Below are 16851 nucleotides of genomic sequence, written 5' to 3' on the forward strand. Positions count from 1 at the left end.
TTTACGCGGCTTAATCTAAATTCGGATAAAGAGAAGTGCTCCACTCCATACACTCAGGTGCAGTAGATAGCTTTTCAGTACCACAACTTTCACAAAACCCCTTTCTGACAACTTTTTTAACCTTTCTGACAACTTTTTTAACCTTGACCATATTCTCTACCTACTCTGAGTACTCATGATCCCCATATCTCTGGCCAGACCCTAAATATAAGTAAACTATGTAAAACAATACAGATTCCTCTGCTTACTTGAGTGAATGTTATAGAGAATGGAACTCCACTAAACTACTGCTGGGTACCTCCCAGGGTAGTTTTTCTGTATTTTCAGGTTAAAGCAAGAAAAAGGGTCCTTCAGGACCTCTTTTTTACAGCACTGTTAATCATAAACCAATAACTACAAGATGGAAATGGACAAGGAACAGTACTAATCTTTCTATTATGAATTCCCAAAAACTGGACTCTCAGCATGACTTTTTTTTCCTTCCGTTTCTGAAAGGCTTGGCTTTTCTACAAGTCAGGATGGCCGAGCAGTCTAAGGCGCTGCGTTAAGGTCGCAGTCTCCCCTGGAGGCGTGGGTTCAAATCCCACTTCTGACAACACATCTTTTCTTAACCCCTTCCCGCACCTTGACGTTAATAAACGTCAATGTGTGCAGTAACTTCGCGCACCTTGACGTTCATTAACGTCAGTGCTTTGACAGTTAACCGCCGCGCGGCGCTACACCGCAGCGGCGGTTAACTGTGCAGGGTGTCAGCCCTGCTCTCCCTGTTGCCGATCAGCGGCCTGTCGCCGCTGAAATCGGCAATTAACCCCTTCGATGCGGTGGTCGATTGCGATCCCCACATTGAAGAGGTTTACAGCGGATCGGCAGCCCCCCACATGTATTTGCGGGGGCTGGCGATCCTTCTCACGGCAACCAGAGGCCAGACAATGACCTCCGGGTTGCCATGTACGGAAGCCTCGGAGGATCAGCCTGCGGCCGTTCCTCCTCTGCTTCATGTCAGTGTGACAGTTACGTCACAATGACAGTTACAACACATTACACTACGTGTGTAGTGTAATGTGTTCCAGCAGCGATCAGAGCTGCAAGTCTAAGTGTCCCCTAGTGGGACAAGTAAAAAAAGTAAAAAAAAGATAATAAAAATGTTTTGAAAAAGTGTAAAAATAAAAGTTAGAAGTGACATAAACAAAGAATGCTTTTTTTCCTATAATAAGTCTTTTATTATAGGAAAAAAATTAACACGATAAAAAAAGTACACATATTTGGTATCACCGCGTTCGTAACGATCCCGACTATAAAACTGTAATATTATTTTTCCCGCACGGTGAACACCGCGAAAAAAATAAACGAAAAACAGTGCCCGAATCACAATTTTTTGGTTACCACCCCTCCCAAAATCGACAATAAAAAGTGATCAAAAAGTCGCATGTACGCCAAAATGGTACCAATACAAACTACAACCCGTCCCGCAAAAAACAAGCCCTTACACCGCATTTTTGACTGAAAAATAAAAAAAGTTGTCGCTCTCAGAATACGGTGACACAAAAAAGAATTTATTTTATAAATAAGTGATTTTATTGCACAAACGCTGCAAAACATCAAAAAGTTATATACGTATGGTATCGCTGTAATCGTATCGACCCGCAGTATAAAATATAATGGTAATTTATAGCCCAGGGTGAACGCCATAAAAAACAGTTTCAGAATTGATGGTTTTTGGTCACCTTGCTTGCCAAAAAATTGAATAAAACGTGATCAAAAAAATTTCTAGTACCCCAAAATGGTACCAATGAAAACTACAGATTGTCCCGCAAAGAATAAACCCTCACACAGCTCCGGTGGAAAAAAAATAAAACCGTTCTGGCTCTCAGAATATGGCGATGCAAAATGTGCAGTGTTCCAAAAGCAGATAAGATCGGGCGCCTTTTATCAGTGCGACACCGGCCACATATCTGCGGATTATTATTTATTTACTGCATTATTATACCCTCTTATTATACCCTGATGTACCCCGCACAGATGACATGTACCCTGATGTACTCCGCACAGATAACATGTACCCTGATGTACCCCGCACAGATTACATATGCCCCCACATTATATATTGAGACACCAGTAAAACCCCAAACAGAACTACTACCAAGCTACATCTGCGCCCCAAAAGCCAAATGCTGCTCCCTCCCTTCTGAGCCCTGCAGCGTGCCCAAACACCAGTTTACGCCCATAGATATGGCATCGCCATACCCAGGAGAACCCCCTTAATATTTTATGAGGTATTCGTCTTCAGTGGCACAAACTGGGCATAACATGTAGTGCACTAAAATGGCATATGAGTGGAAAATTTTAATTTTTACTCTGCACCATCCGCTGCACATTAACCCCTGCGCGCACCACAACATAGCATGTCGTAGTGTGGGGGGGGGGGGGGTGATGCATGGAGCGTCTCACGTGAAAAATAAAGCATTTAAAACGGCAAAATCACTGTTTTTTGGTCACCTTGGCTCTACCTAAAAATGTAATAAAAAGTGCTCAAAAAGTTGTATGTACCAAAAAATGGTACCAATAAAAACGACCGCTCGTCCCTCAATAAATAAGCCCTGACACCGCTCTATTGACTGAAAAATAAAAAAGTTGTGGCTCTTGGAACGCGGGGAGGAAAAAACTAAAAAGGAAAAGAAAAAAATGGATCAGTCCAGAAAGGGTTAATTACTTTCTAATGAAAAACCATTTATGACCACACGTGGGGTATTGCCGTACTCGGGAGAAATTGCTTTACAAATGTTGGGCAGCATTTTCTCCTTTATCCTTTGTGAAATTGAAAAAATACAACATTTTAGTGGAAGAAATGTTGATATTCATTTTCACGGCCTAATTCTAATAAATCCTGCAAAAGACTTGTGGGGTCTAAATGCCCACTATATCCCTAGATAGATTCTTTAAGTGGTGTAATTTCCACTTTTGGGGGGTTCCACTGTTTTGGCCTCTCAGGGGCTTTGCAAATGCAACATGGCACCCAAAAACCATTTCAGCTAAATTTGATCTCCAAAAGACAAATAGCGCTCCTTCCCTTCTAAGCTCTGCTGTGGGTCCAAACAGCCGTTTATTACCACATATGGCATATTTCCGTAATCGGGAGAAATTGTTTTACAAATGTTGGGGTGCTTTTTCTCCTTTATTCCTTGTAAAAATTAAAAATGGCTACCTTTTTTCAGAAAAAAAGTAGATTTTTACCTTTACAGAATAATTCCAATGAATTCAGCAAAACAACTGTGGCATCAAAATGCTAACTTTACCCCTAGAAAAATTCCTTGATGAGTGTAGTTTCCAAAATGGGGTCACTTTCCGGGGGTTTCCACTATTTTGTTCCCTCCAGTGCAATTCAAACGCGACACGGCACTGAAAACTATTCCAGCAAAATCAGAATTTCAAAATCCAAATGGTGCTCCTTTCCTTCTGAGTCCTGCTGTGGGTCCAAACTGCAGTTTATTACCACATATGGGGTATTGCTGTAATCGGGAGAAATTGCTTTACATATGTTGGGGTGTTTTTTCTCTTTTATTCCTTGAAAAAATAAAAAAATTCTACGTTTTTTTCAGAAAAAAAGTAGATTTTCATCTTCACATACTAATTCAAATACATTTTGCAAAAAAACTGTGGGTTCAAAATGCTAACTATACCCATAGATAAATTCCTTGAGGGGTGTAGTTTCCAAAATGAGGTCACTTTTGGGGGTTTTTATTGTTTTGGCCCCACAAGACCTCTTCAAACCTGACATGATACCTAAAATATATGCTAAAAAAAAGGAGGCCCCAAAATCCACTAGGTGCTTCTTTGCTTCTGAGGCCTGTATTTCAGTAAATTAGCGCACTAGGGCCACATGTGGGATATTTCTAAAAACTGCAGAATCTGGGCAATAAATAATAAGTTCCATTTCTCGGGTAAAAACTTCTGTGGTATAGAATTTTTTTTATTACAAATGAATTTTGTAAAAAAAAAATGACATTTGTAACTTTCACCTCTACTTTGCTTTAATTCCTGTGAAACGCCTAAAGGGTTAAAACACTTTCTGAATGCTGTTTTGAATACTTTGAGGGGTGCAGTTTTCAAAATGGGGTGATTTATGGGGACTTTCTAATAAATAAGACCCTCAAAGCCACTTCAGAACTGAACTGGCCCCTGTAAAAATCGGCTTTTGAAATTTTCTTCAAAATATGAGAAATCGCTGCTAAAGTTCTAAGTCTTGTAACGTCCTAGAAAAATAAAATAATGTTCAAAAAACGATGCCAAACTAAAGTAGACATATGGGGGATGTTAACTAGTAACTATTTTGTGTGGTATTACTATCTGTTTTACAAGCAGATACATTTAAATTTAGAAAAATGCTAATTTTTGCAAATTTTCTTCAAATTTTGGTGTTTTTTACAAATAAATATTGAATTTATCGACCAAATTTTTTCCGTAACATAAAGTACAATATGTCACGAGAAAACAATCTCAGAATCACTTTGATAGGCAAAAGCATTCCGGAGTTATCACCACATAAAGGGACACATGTCAGATTTGAAAAATCGGCTTCGTCCTGAAGGCCAAAACAGGCTCAGTCCTGAAGGGGTTAAACATGCTTCAATGTCATTCCGTTAGCACTGCTGAAAAAATAGTAAAAAAAAACGCCCCAAAATGTTAGACTCTTCAGATGACTGGCTTGGCATCCAATCTTGAAAAATTGCGCTTTTGTGTAGGATAGGGTGACCGAGCAGTCTCTCGTGAAGGCGTGGATTTAAATCCCACTTTTGAACACTCATATTTTCTTTAGCATATTTAAATGTGAGACCTTTCACTCATGGAGTAATGAGTCATTCTCCTTGAGCTCCTCCGCTATCCCGGTAGAATTCTGGCCAACTGCCTGTAAAGACATCTACAGACTCACCACCAGACCTTGAGACAAGTCTGCATCCAGTACAATGAGTGATAGTGCAGCAAAGCTGTCCCACCAACCTCTATGCAGCTGAGCACGGCAAACGGAGGAGTTCTATTACTGATAGCATTAAGCCGCTGCAACCATGTGAAGTAGTAGCAATATTCAAGACACACGGCCACATCCTGGGCCTAGCTCCACTATTGTGCACTCTATAGCCGCAAGAGACCAGCCCGAGCCACTTATATACATGTGGCTTTGTATCAGATGAGTTTGGAGCCAAAGAAATTCTACGCCTTGTAAAACTGTCAGAGAAACCCCTACATGACAAACACCTGCAGCCCCAACCATTTACGCGGCTTAATCTAAATTCTGATAAAGAGAAGTGCTCCACTCCATACACTCAGGTGCAGTAGATAGCTTTTCAGTACCACAACTTTCACAAAACCCCTTTCTGACAACTATTTTAACCTTGACCATATTCTCTACCTACTCTGAGTTCTCATGATCCCCATATCTCTGGCCAGACCCTAAATATAAGTAAACTATGTAAAACAATACAGATTCCTCTGCTTACTTGAGTGAATGTTAGGGTATGTTCACACGAGGGCGTCCGTTACGGCTGAAATTACGGGGATGTTTCAGCCTGAAAACATCCCCGTAATTTCAGCCGTACCGGCATGTGCAGGCGCTTGAACGCCGCGTCAATTACGGCCGTAATTGGCGCTGCTATTCATTGGAGTGAATGAAGAACGCCTCAAATTACGGCCAAAGAAGTGACAGGTCACTTCTTTGACGCGGGCGTCTATTTACGCGCCGTCATTTGACAGCGGCGCGTAAATATACGCCTCGTGTGAACAGACAAACGTCTGCCCATTGCTTTCAATGGGCAGATGTTTGTCAGCGCTATTGAGGCGCTATTTTCGGGCGTAATTCGGGGCAAAAACGCCCGATTTACGTCCGTAAATAGGCCGTGTGAACATACCCTTATAGAGAATGGAACTCCACTAAACTACTGCTGGGTACCTCCCAGGGTAGTTTTTCTGTATTTTCAGGTTAAAGCAAGAAAAAGGGTCCTTCAGGACCTCTTTTTTACAGCACTGTTAATCATAAACCAATAACTACAAGATGGAAATGGACAAGGAACAGTTCTAATCTTTCTATTATAAATTCCCAAAAACTGGACTCTCGGCATGACTTTTTTTGCTTCCGTTTCTGAAAAGCTTGCCTTTTCTACAAGTCAGGATGGCCGAGCGGTCTAAGGTGCTGCGTTAAGGTCGCAGTCTCCCCTGGAGGTGTGGGTTCAAATCCCACTTCTGACAACACATCTTTTCTTAAACATGCTTCAATGTCATTCCGTCAGCACTGCTGAAAAAATAGTAAAAAAAACGCCCCAAAATGTTAGACTCTTCAGATGACTGGCTTGGCATCCAATCTTGAAAAATTGTGCTTTTGTGTAGGATAGGGTGACCGAGCAGTCTCTCGTGAAGGCGTGGATTTAAATCCTACTTTTGAACACTCATATTTTCTTTAGCATATTTAAATGTGAGACCTTTCACTCATGGAGTAATGAGTCTTTCTCCTTGAGCTCCTCCGCTATCCCGGTAGAATTCTGGCCAACTGCCTGTAAAGACATCTACAGACTCACCACCAGACCTTGAGACAAGTCTGCATCCAGTACAATGAGTGATAGTGCAGCAAAGCTGTCCCACCAACCTCTATGCAGCTGAGCACGGCAAACGGAGGAGTTCTATTACTGATAGCATTAAGCCGCTGCAACCATGTGAAGTAGTAGCAATATTCAAGACACACGGCCACATCCTGGGCCTAGCTCCACTATTGTGCACTTTATAGCCGCAAGAGACCAGCCCGAGCCACTTATATACATGTGGCTTTGTATCAGATGAGTTTGGAGCCAAAGAAATTCTACGCCTTGTAAAACTGTCAGAGAAACCCCTACATGACAAACACCTGCAGCCCCAACCATTTACGCGGCTTAATCTAAATTCTGATAAAGAGAAGTGCTCCACTCCATACACTCAGGTGCAGTAGATAGCTTTTCAGTACCACAACTTTCACAAAACCCCTTTCTGACAACTTCTTTAACCTTTCTGACAACTTTTTTAACCTTGACCATATTCTCTACCTACTCTGAGTACTCATGATCCCCATATCTCTGGCCAGACCCTAAATATAAGTAAACTATGTAAAACAATACAGATTCCTCTGCTTACTTGAGTGAATGTTATAGAGAATGGAACTCCACTAAACTACTGCTGGGTACCTCCCAGGGTAGTTTTTCTGTATTTTCAGGTTAAAGCAAGAAAAAGGGTCCTTCAGGACCTCTTTTTTACAGCACTGTTAATCATAAACCAATAACTACAAGATGGAAATGGACAAGGAACAGTTCTAATCTTTCTATTATAAATTCCCAAAAACTGGACTCTCAGCATGACTTTTTTTGCTTCCGTTTCTGAAAAGCTTGCCTTTTCTCCAAGTCAGGATGGCCGAGCGGTCTAAGGCGCTGCGTTAAGGTCGCAGTCTCCCCTGGAGGGGTGGGTTCAAATCCCACTTCTGACAACACATCTTTTCTTAAACATGCTTCAATGTCATTCCGTCAGCACTGCTGAAACAATAGTAAAAAAAACGCCCCAAAATGTTAGACTCTTCAGATGACTGGCTTGGCATCCAATCTTGAAAAATTGCGCTTTTGTGTAGGATAGGGTGACCGAGCAGTCTCTCGTGAAGGCGTGGATTTAAATCCCACTTTTGAACACTCATATTTTCTTTAGCATATTTAAATGTGAGACCTTTCACTCATGGAGTAATGAGTCATTCTCCTTGAGCTCCTCCGCTATCCCGGTAGAATTCTGGCCAACTGCCTGTAAAGACATCTACAGACTCACCACCAGACCTTGAGACAAGTCTGCATCCAGTACAATGAGTGATAGTGCAGCAAAGCTGTCCCACCAACCTCTATGCAGCTGAGCACGGCAAACGGAGGAGTTCTATTACTGATAGCATTAAGCCGCTGTAACCATGTGAAGTAGTAGCAATATTCAAGACACACGGCCACATCCTGGGCCTAGCTCCACTATTGTGCACTCTATATCCGCAAGAGACCAGCCCGAGCCACTTATATACATGTGGCTTTGTATCAGATGAGTTTGGAGCCAAAGAAATTCTACGCCTTGTAAAACTGTCAGAGAAACCCCTACATGACAAACATCTGCAGCCCCAACCATTTACGCGGCTTAATCTAAATTCTGATAAAGAGAAGTGCTCCACTCCATACACTCAGGTGCAGTAGATAGCTTTTCAGTACCACAACTTTCACAAAACCCCTTTCTGACAACTTTTTTAACCTTTCTGACAACTTTTTTAACCTTGACCATATTCTCTACCTACTCTGAGTACTCATGATCCCCATATCTCTGGCCAGACCCTAAATATAAGTAAACTATGTAAAACAATACAGATTCCTCTGCTTACTTGAGTGAATGTTATAGAGAATGGAACTCCACTAAACTACTGCTGGGTACCTCCCAGGGTAGTTTTTCTGTATTTTCAGGTTAAAGCAAGAAAAAGGGTCCTTCAGGACCTCTTTTTTACAGCACTGTTAATCATAAACCAATAACTACAAGATGGAAATGGACAAGGAACAGTTCTAATCTTTCTATTATGAATTCCCAAAAACTGGACTCTCAGCATGACTTTTTTTTCCTTCCGTTTCTGAAAGGCTTGGCTTTTCTACAAGTCAGGATGGCCGAGCGGTCTAAGGCGCTGCGTTAAGGTCGCAGTCTCCCCTGGAGGCGTGGGTTCAACTCCCACTTCTGACAACACATCTTTTCTTAAACATGCTTCAATGTCATTCCGTTAGCACTGCTGAAAAAATAGTAAAAAAAAACGCCCCAAAATGTTAGACTCTTCAGATGACTGGCTTGGCATCCAATCTTGAAAAATTGCGCTTTTGTATAGGATAGGGTGACCGAGCAGTCTCTCGTGAAGGCGTGGATTTAAATCCTACTTTTGAACACTCATATTTTCTTTAGCATATTTAAATGTGAGACCTTTCACTCATGGAGTAATGAGTCATTCTCCTTGAGCTCCTCCGCTATCCCGGTAGAATTCTGGCCAACTGCCTGTAAAGACATCTACAGACTCACCACCAGACCTTGAGACAAGTCTGCATCCAGTACAATGAGTGATAGTGCAGCAAAGCTGTCCCACCAACCTCTATGCAGCTGAGCACAGCAAACGGAGGAGTTCTATTACTGATAGCATTAAGCCGCTGCAACCATGTGAAGTAGTAGCAATATTCAAGACACACGGCCACATCCTGGGCCTAGCTCCACTATTGTGCACTCTATATCCGCAAGAGACCAGCCCGAGCCACTTATATACATGTGGCTTTGTATCAGATGAGTTTGGAGCCAAAGAAATTCTACGCCTTGTAAAACTGTCAGAGAAACCCCTACATGACAAACACCTGCAGCCCCAACCATTTACGCGGCTTAATCTAAATTCTGATAAAGAGAAGTGCTCCACTCCATACACTCAGGTGCAGTAGATAGCTTTTCAGTACCACAACTTTCACAAAACCCCTTTCTGACAACTTTTTTAACCTTTCTGACAACTTTTTTAACCTTGACCATATTCTCTACCTACTCTGAGTACTCATGATCCCCATATCTCTGGCCAGACCCTAAATATAAGTAAACTATGTAAAACAATACAGATTCCTCTGCTTACTTGAGCGAATGTTATAGAGAATGGAACTCCACTAAACTACTGCTGGGTACCTCCCAGGGTAGTTTTTCTGTATTTTCAGGTTAAAGCAAGAAAAACGGTCCTTCAGGACCTCTTTTTTACAGCACTGTTAATCATAAACCAATAACTACAAGATGGAAATGGACAAGGAACAGTTCTAATCTTTCTATTATGAATTCCCAAAAACTGGACTCTCAGCATGACTTTTTTTTCCTTCCGTTTCTGAAAGGCTTGGTTTTTCTACAAGTCAGGATGGCCGAGCGGTCTAAGGCGCTGCGTTAAGGTCGCAGTCTCCCCTGGAGGCGTGGGTTCAAATCCCACTTCGGACAACACATCTTTTCTTAAACATGCTTCAATGTCATTCCATCAGCACTGCTGAAAAAATAGTAAAAAAAAACGCCCCAAAATGTTAGACTCTTCAGATGACTGGCTTGGCATCCAATCTTGAAAAATTGTGCTTTTGTGTAGGATAGGGTGACCGAGCAGTCTCTCGTGAAGGCGTGGATTTAAATCCTACTTTTGAACACTCATATTTTCTTTAGCATATTTAAATGTGAGACCTTTCACTCATGGAGTAATGAGTCATTCTCCTTGAGCTCCTCCGCTATCCCGGTAGAATTCTGGCCAACTGCCTGTAAAGACATCTACAGACTCACCACCAGACCTTGAGACAAGTCTGCATCCAGTACAATGAGTGATAGTGCAGCAAAGCTGTCCCACCAACCTCTATGCAGCTGAGCACGGCAAACGGAGGAGTTCTATTACTGATAGCATTAAGCCGCTGCAACCATGTGAAGTAGTAGCAATATTCAAGACACACGGCCACATCCTGGGCCTAGCTCCACTATTGTGCACTCTATATCCGCAAGAGACCAGCCCGAGCCACTTATATACATGTGGCTTTGTATCAGATGAGTTTGGAGCCAAAGAAATTCTACGCCTTGTAAAACTGTCAGAGAAACCCCTACATGACAAACACCTGCAGCCCCAACCATTTACGCGGCTTAATCTAAATTCTGATAAAGAGAAGTGCTCCACTCCATACACTCAGGTGCAGTAGATAGCTTTTCAGTACCACAACTTTCACAAAACCCCTTTCTGACAACTTTTTTAACCTTTCTGACAACTTTTTTAACCTTGACCATATTCTCTACCTACTCTGAGTACTCATGATCCCCATATCTCTGGCCAGACCCTAAATATAAGTAAACTATGTAAAACAATACAGATTCCTCTGCTTTCTTGAGCGAATGTTATAGAGAATGGAACACCACTAAACTACTGCTGGGTACCTCCCAGGGTAGTTTTTCTGTATTTTCAGGTTAAAGCAAGAAAAAGGGTCCATCAGGACCTCTTTTTTACAGTACTGTTAATTATAAACCAATAACTACAAGATGGAAATGGACAAGGAACAGTTCTAATCTTTCTATTATAAATTCCCAAAAACTGGACTCTCAGCATGACTTTTTTTGCTTCCGTTTCTGAAAGGCTTGGCTTTTTTACTAGTCAGGATGGCCGAGCGGTCTAAGGCGCTGCGTTAAGGTCGCAGTCTCCCCTGGAGGCGTGGGTTCAAATCCCACTTCTGACAACACATCTTTTCTTAAACATGCTTCAATGTCATTCCGTCAGCACTGCTGAAAAAATAGTAAAAAAAACGCCCCAAAATGTTAGACTCTTCAGATGACTGGCTGGCATCCAATCTTGAAAAATTGCGCTTTTGTGTAGGATAGGGTGACTGAGCAGTCTCTCGTGAAGGCGTGGATTTAAATCCCACTTTTGAACACTCATATTTTCTTTAGCATATTTAAATGTGAGACCTTTCACTCATGGAGTAATGAGTCATTCTCCTTGAGCTCCCCCGCTATCACGGTAGAATTCTGGCCAACTGCCTGTAAATACATCTACAGACTCACCACCAGACCTTGAGACAAGTCTGCATCCAGTACAATGAGTGATAGTGCAGCAAAGCTGTCCCACCAACCTCTATGCAGCTGAGCACGGCAAACGGAGGAGTTCTATTACTGATAGCATTAAGCCGCTGCAACCATGTGAAGTAGTAGCAATATTCAAGACACACGGCCACATCCTGGGCCTAGCTCCACTATTGTGCACTCTATAGCCGCAAGAGACCAGCCCGAGCCACTTATATACATGTGGCTTTGTATCAGATGAGTTTGGAGCCAAAGAAATTCTACGCCTTGTAAAACTGTCAGAGAAACCCCTACATGACAAACACCTGCAGCCCCAACCATTTACGCGGCTTAATCTAAATTCTGATAAAGAGAAGTGCTCCACTCCATACACTCAGGTGCAGTAGATAGCTTTTCAGTACCACAACTTTCACAAAACCCCTTTCTGACAACTTTTTTAACCTTTCTGACAACTTTTTTAACCTTGACCATATTCTCTACCTACTCTGAGTTCTCATGATCCCCATATCTCTGGCCAGACCCTAAATATAAGTAAACTATGTAAAACAATACAGATTCCTCTGCTTACTTGAGTGAATGTTATAGAGAATGGAACTCCACTAAACTACTGCTGGGTACCTCCCAGGGTAGTTTTTCTGTATTTTCAGGTTAAAGCAAGAAAAAGGGTCCTTCAGGACCTCTTTTTTACAGCACTGTTAATCATAAACCAATAACTACAAGATGGAAATGGACAAGGAACAGTTCTAATCTTTCTATTATAAATTCCCAAAAACTGGACTCTCAGCATGACTTTTTTTGCTTCCGTTTCTGAAATGCTTGCATTTTCTACAAGTCAGGATGGCCGAGCGGTCTAAGGCGCTGCGTCCACTTCTGACAACTTCTGACACTTCTGACAACATATCTTTTCTTAAACATGCTTCAATGTCATTCCGTCAGCACTGCTGAAAAAATAGTAAAAAAAAACGCCCCAAAATGTTAGACTCTTCAGATGACTGGCTTGGCATCCAATCTTGAAAAATTGCGCTTTTGTGTAGGATAGGGTGACCGAGCAGTCTCTCGTGAAGGCGTGGATTTAAATCCCACTTTTGAACACTCATATTTTCTTTAGCATATTTAAATGTGAGACCTTTCACTCATGGAGTAATGAGTCATTCTCCTTGAGCTCTCCCGGTAGAATTCTGGCCAACTGCCTGTAAAGACATCTACAGACTCACCACCAGACCTTGAGACAAGTCTGCATCCAGTACAATGAGTGATAGTGCAGCAAAGCTGTCCCACCAACCTTTATGCACCTGAGCACGGCAAACGGAGGAGTTCTATTACTGATAGCATTAAGCCGCTGCAACCGAAGTAGTAGCAATATTCAAGACACACGGCCACATCCTGGGCCTAGCTCCACTATTGTGCACTCTATAGCCGCAAGAGACCAGCCCGAGCCACTTATATACATGTGGCTTTGTATCAGATGAGTTTGGAGCCAAAGAAATTCTACCCCTTGTAAAACGGAATGACATTGAAGCATGTTTAAGAAAAGATGTGTTGTCAGAAGTGGGATTTGAATCCACTCCTCCAGGGGAGACTGCGACCTTAACACAGCGCCTTAGACCGCTCGGCCATCCAGACTTGTAGAAAAGCTAAGCCTTTCAGAAACAGAAGCAAAAAAAGTCATGCTGAGAGTCCAGTTTTTGGGAATTTATAATAGAAAGATTAGAACTGTTCCTTGTCCATTTCCATCTTGTAGTTATTGGTTTATAATTAACAGTACTGTAAAAAAGAGGTCCTGAAGGACCCTTTTTCTTGCTTTAACCTGAAAATACAGAAAAACTACCCTGGGAGGTACCCAGCAGTAGTTTAGTGGAGTTCCATTCTCTATAACATTCACTCAAGTAAGCAGAGGAATCTGTATTGTTTTACATAGTTTACTTATATTTAGGGTCTGGCCAGAGATATGGGGATCATGAGAACTCAGAGTAGGTAGAGAATATGGTCAAGGTTAAAAAAGTTGGCAGAAAGGGGTTTTGTGAAAGTTGCGGTACTGAAAAGCTATCTACTGCACCTGAATGTATGGAGTGGAGCACTTCTCTTTATCAGAATTTAGATTAAGCCGCGTAAATGGTTGGGGCTGCAGGTGTTTGTCATGTAGGGGTTTCTCTCACAGTTTTACAAGGGGTAGAATTTCTTTGGCTCCAAACTCATCTGATACAAAGCCACATGTATATAAGTGGCTCGGGCTGGTCTCTTGCGGCAATAGAGTGCACAATAGTGGAGCTAGGCCCAGGATGTGGCCGTGTGTCTTGAATATTGCTACTACTTCACATGGTTGCAGCGGCTTAATGCTATCAGTAATAGAACTCCTCCGTTTGCCGTGCTCAGCTGCATAGAAGTTGGTGGGACAGCTTTGCTGCACTATCACTCATTGTACTGGATGCAGACTTGTCTCAAGGTCTGGTGGTGAGTCTGTAGATGTCTTTACAGGCAGTTGGCCAGAATTCTACCGGGATAGCGGAGGAGCTCAAGGAGAGTGACTCATTACTCCATGAGTGAAAGGTCTCACATTTAAATATGCTAAAGAAAATATGAGTGTTCAAAAGTGGGATTTAAATCCACGCCTTCACGAGAGACTGCTCGGTCACCCTATCCTACACAAAAGCGCAATTTTTCAAGATTCGATGCCAAGCCAGTCATCTGAAGAGTCTAACATTTTGGGGCGTTTTTTGGCATTGTCGGGTTTCTTTTACTATTTTTTCAGCAGTGCTGACGGAATGACATTGAAGCATGTTTAACCCCTTAAGGACGCAGCCTAGTTTTGGCCTTAAGGCTCAGAGCCCATTTTTCAAATCTGACATATTTCACTTTATGTGGTAATAACGTGGGAATGCTTAAACCTACCCAAGCGATTCTGAGATTGTTTTCTCGTGACACATTGGGCTTCATGTTTGTGGTAAAATTTGGTCGATATATTCAGTGTTTATTGGTGAAAAATTGCAAAATTTAGAGAAAATTTTGAAAAAATTGCATTTTTCAGAATTTAAATGCATCTACTTGTAAAACAGACGGTTATACCACCCACAATAGTCACTAGTTCACATTTCCCATATGTCTACTTTAGATTGGCATCGTTTTTTGAACATTCTTTTATTTTTCTTGGACATTACAAGGCTTAGAACATAAACAGCAATTTCTCATATTTTTAAGAAAATGTCAAATGCCTTTTATTTAAGGTACCTGTTCAGTTCTGAAGTGGCTTTGAGGGGCCTATGTATTAGAAACCCTAATAAAACACCCCATTTTAAAAACTAGACCCCTCAAAGTATTCAAAACAGCATTTAGAAAGTTTTTTAACCCTTCAGGCATTTCACAGGAATTAAAGGAATTAAAGTGGAGGTGAACTTTGCAAATTTCCTTTTTCTTGCAGAATTTCAATTTTATAATTTTTTTTCCTGTAACAAAGAAGGTTTTACCAGAGAAACACTACTAAATATGTATTGTCCAGATTATGCAGTTTTTAGAAATGTCCCACATGTGGCCCTACTGCGCTCGTGGACTAAAACACAAGCCCTAGAAGCAAAGAAGCACCTAGTGCATTTTGAGTCCTCTTTTTTTATTAGAATATATTTTAGGCAGCATGCCGGGTTTGAAGAGGTGTTGAGGTGCCAAAACAGTAGGAATCCCCCAATAGTGACCCCATTTTGGAAACTACACCCCTCAAGGAATTAATTTATGGTTGTTGTTACCATTTTGACCGCACAGTTTTTTCACAGCACGTATTTGAATTGGGCTGTGAAATGAAAAAAATGTCATTTTTTCCAATAAAATGTCATTTGTGATCAAAATTTCTTATTTTCACAGGGAACAAAATACCCCATTTGGTTGCCCAATTTGTCCTTAGTGTGGCAATATCCCATTTGTGGTGATAAACTGCCGTTTGGGCCCATGGGAGGGCTCAGAAGGAAAGGAGCGCTATATGTTTGTTGGAGTCCAGATTTTGCTGGATTGGTTTTCGGGTGCCATGTCGCATTTGCAGAGCCTCAGGGGTATCAAAGCAATGGAAACCCACCAAAAGTGACCCCATTTTGGAAACTACACCCGTCAAGGAATTCATTTATGGTTGTTGTTAGCATTTTGAGCACACAGTTTTTTCACAGCACCTATTTCAATTGGGCTGTGACATTAAAAAAATGACATTTTTTCCAATAAGATGTAATTTTTTATCAAAATTTCTTATTTTCACAGGGAACAAAATGCTCAATTTTGTTGCCCAATTTCTCCTGAGTGCATCAATACCCCATTTGTGGCAATAAACTGCCGTTTGGGCCCATGGGAGGCCTCAGAAGGGAAGGAGCGCTGTGTGTTCTTTGGAGTCCAGATTTTGCTGGATTGGTTTTCGGCTGCCATGTCGTATTTGCAGAGCCCCAGAGGTATCAAAGCAATGGAAACCCACCAGAAGTGACCCCATTTTGGAAACTACACCCCTCAAGGAATTCATTTATGGGTAATGTGACCATTTAGACCCCATAGTTTCTTCACAGAACTTATTTGAATTGGGCTGGGAATTAAATAAATATATATTTTTTCCAATAATATGTAATTTTAGCTCAAAAATTCTTATTTTCACAAGAAACAAAATACCCCATTCTGTTGCGCAATTTGTTCTGAGTGCCGCAATACCCCATTTGTTGTGATAAACTGCCGTTTGGGCCCATGGGAGGGCTCAGAAGGAAAGGACCACCATTTGGCCTACTGGGGATTTTCTAGTGTGAAGTCATGCATGCAGAAGCACCTGAGGTACCAGTACAGTTGAAACCCGCAAGAAGTGACCCCGTTTTAAAAACTACACCCTTAAGGCATTCATCTAGAGGTGTAGTGAGCATTTTGACCGGAGACCTACACCCCATAAACTGTAATGTGGGTTCTCCCGGGTATGGCAATACCCTACATGTGGCTGTTATCAGCTGCCTGGGCACGCAGCAGGGCTCAGAGGGGAAAGACGAGGGGGGATAAGCTGTGCGGAGTGCATCAAGGTAAGTAAAATTGGGGTAAATTATAAACCAAGGGATGTATGATACATTTTAAAACACTCTTTCATACAGAGCTCTGGTTATTCGGGACACGCGTTACATTGATATATTGTGTCCTCCCTTATACCCCTCTTATAGCAGACTTTGCACCTCTTTTGACTTTTTCCCTTCTTGCCAGTTTGGGGAACTTCCTCTGGAATGTGTTGCCACCCTGGTA

At 41.7% G+C, this 16851-nt stretch overlaps 1 protein-coding gene and 5 non-coding genes across 6 annotated transcripts in view; all 6 read left to right on the plus strand.

Moving 5' to 3' along the window:
- Nucleotides 1–16851, plus strand: part of ST3GAL5 (ST3 beta-galactoside alpha-2,3-sialyltransferase 5) — a 439220-nt gene that overhangs the window by 60337 nt on the left and 362032 nt on the right. The gene's annotated exons all lie outside the window — the stretch shown is intronic.
- TRNAL-AAG (transfer RNA leucine (anticodon AAG)) lies at nt 513–595 on the plus strand. Its single transcript has one exon. It is a non-coding gene; the product is annotated as a tRNA-Leu (tRNA).
- TRNAL-AAG (transfer RNA leucine (anticodon AAG)) lies at nt 6155–6237 on the plus strand. The gene has a single exon. It is a non-coding gene; the product is annotated as a tRNA-Leu (tRNA).
- On the plus strand, nt 7413–7495 carry TRNAL-AAG (transfer RNA leucine (anticodon AAG)). Its single transcript has one exon. It is a non-coding gene; the product is annotated as a tRNA-Leu (tRNA).
- Nucleotides 8672–8754, plus strand: TRNAL-AAG (transfer RNA leucine (anticodon AAG)). Its single transcript has one exon. It is a non-coding gene; the product is annotated as a tRNA-Leu (tRNA).
- Nucleotides 11191–11273, plus strand: TRNAL-AAG (transfer RNA leucine (anticodon AAG)). Its single transcript has one exon. It is a non-coding gene; the product is annotated as a tRNA-Leu (tRNA).

Source organism: Rhinoderma darwinii, chromosome 1, assembly GCF_050947455.1.
Source record: "Rhinoderma darwinii isolate aRhiDar2 chromosome 1, aRhiDar2.hap1, whole genome shotgun sequence".
Taxonomy (NCBI): domain Eukaryota; kingdom Metazoa; phylum Chordata; class Amphibia; order Anura; family Rhinodermatidae; genus Rhinoderma; species Rhinoderma darwinii.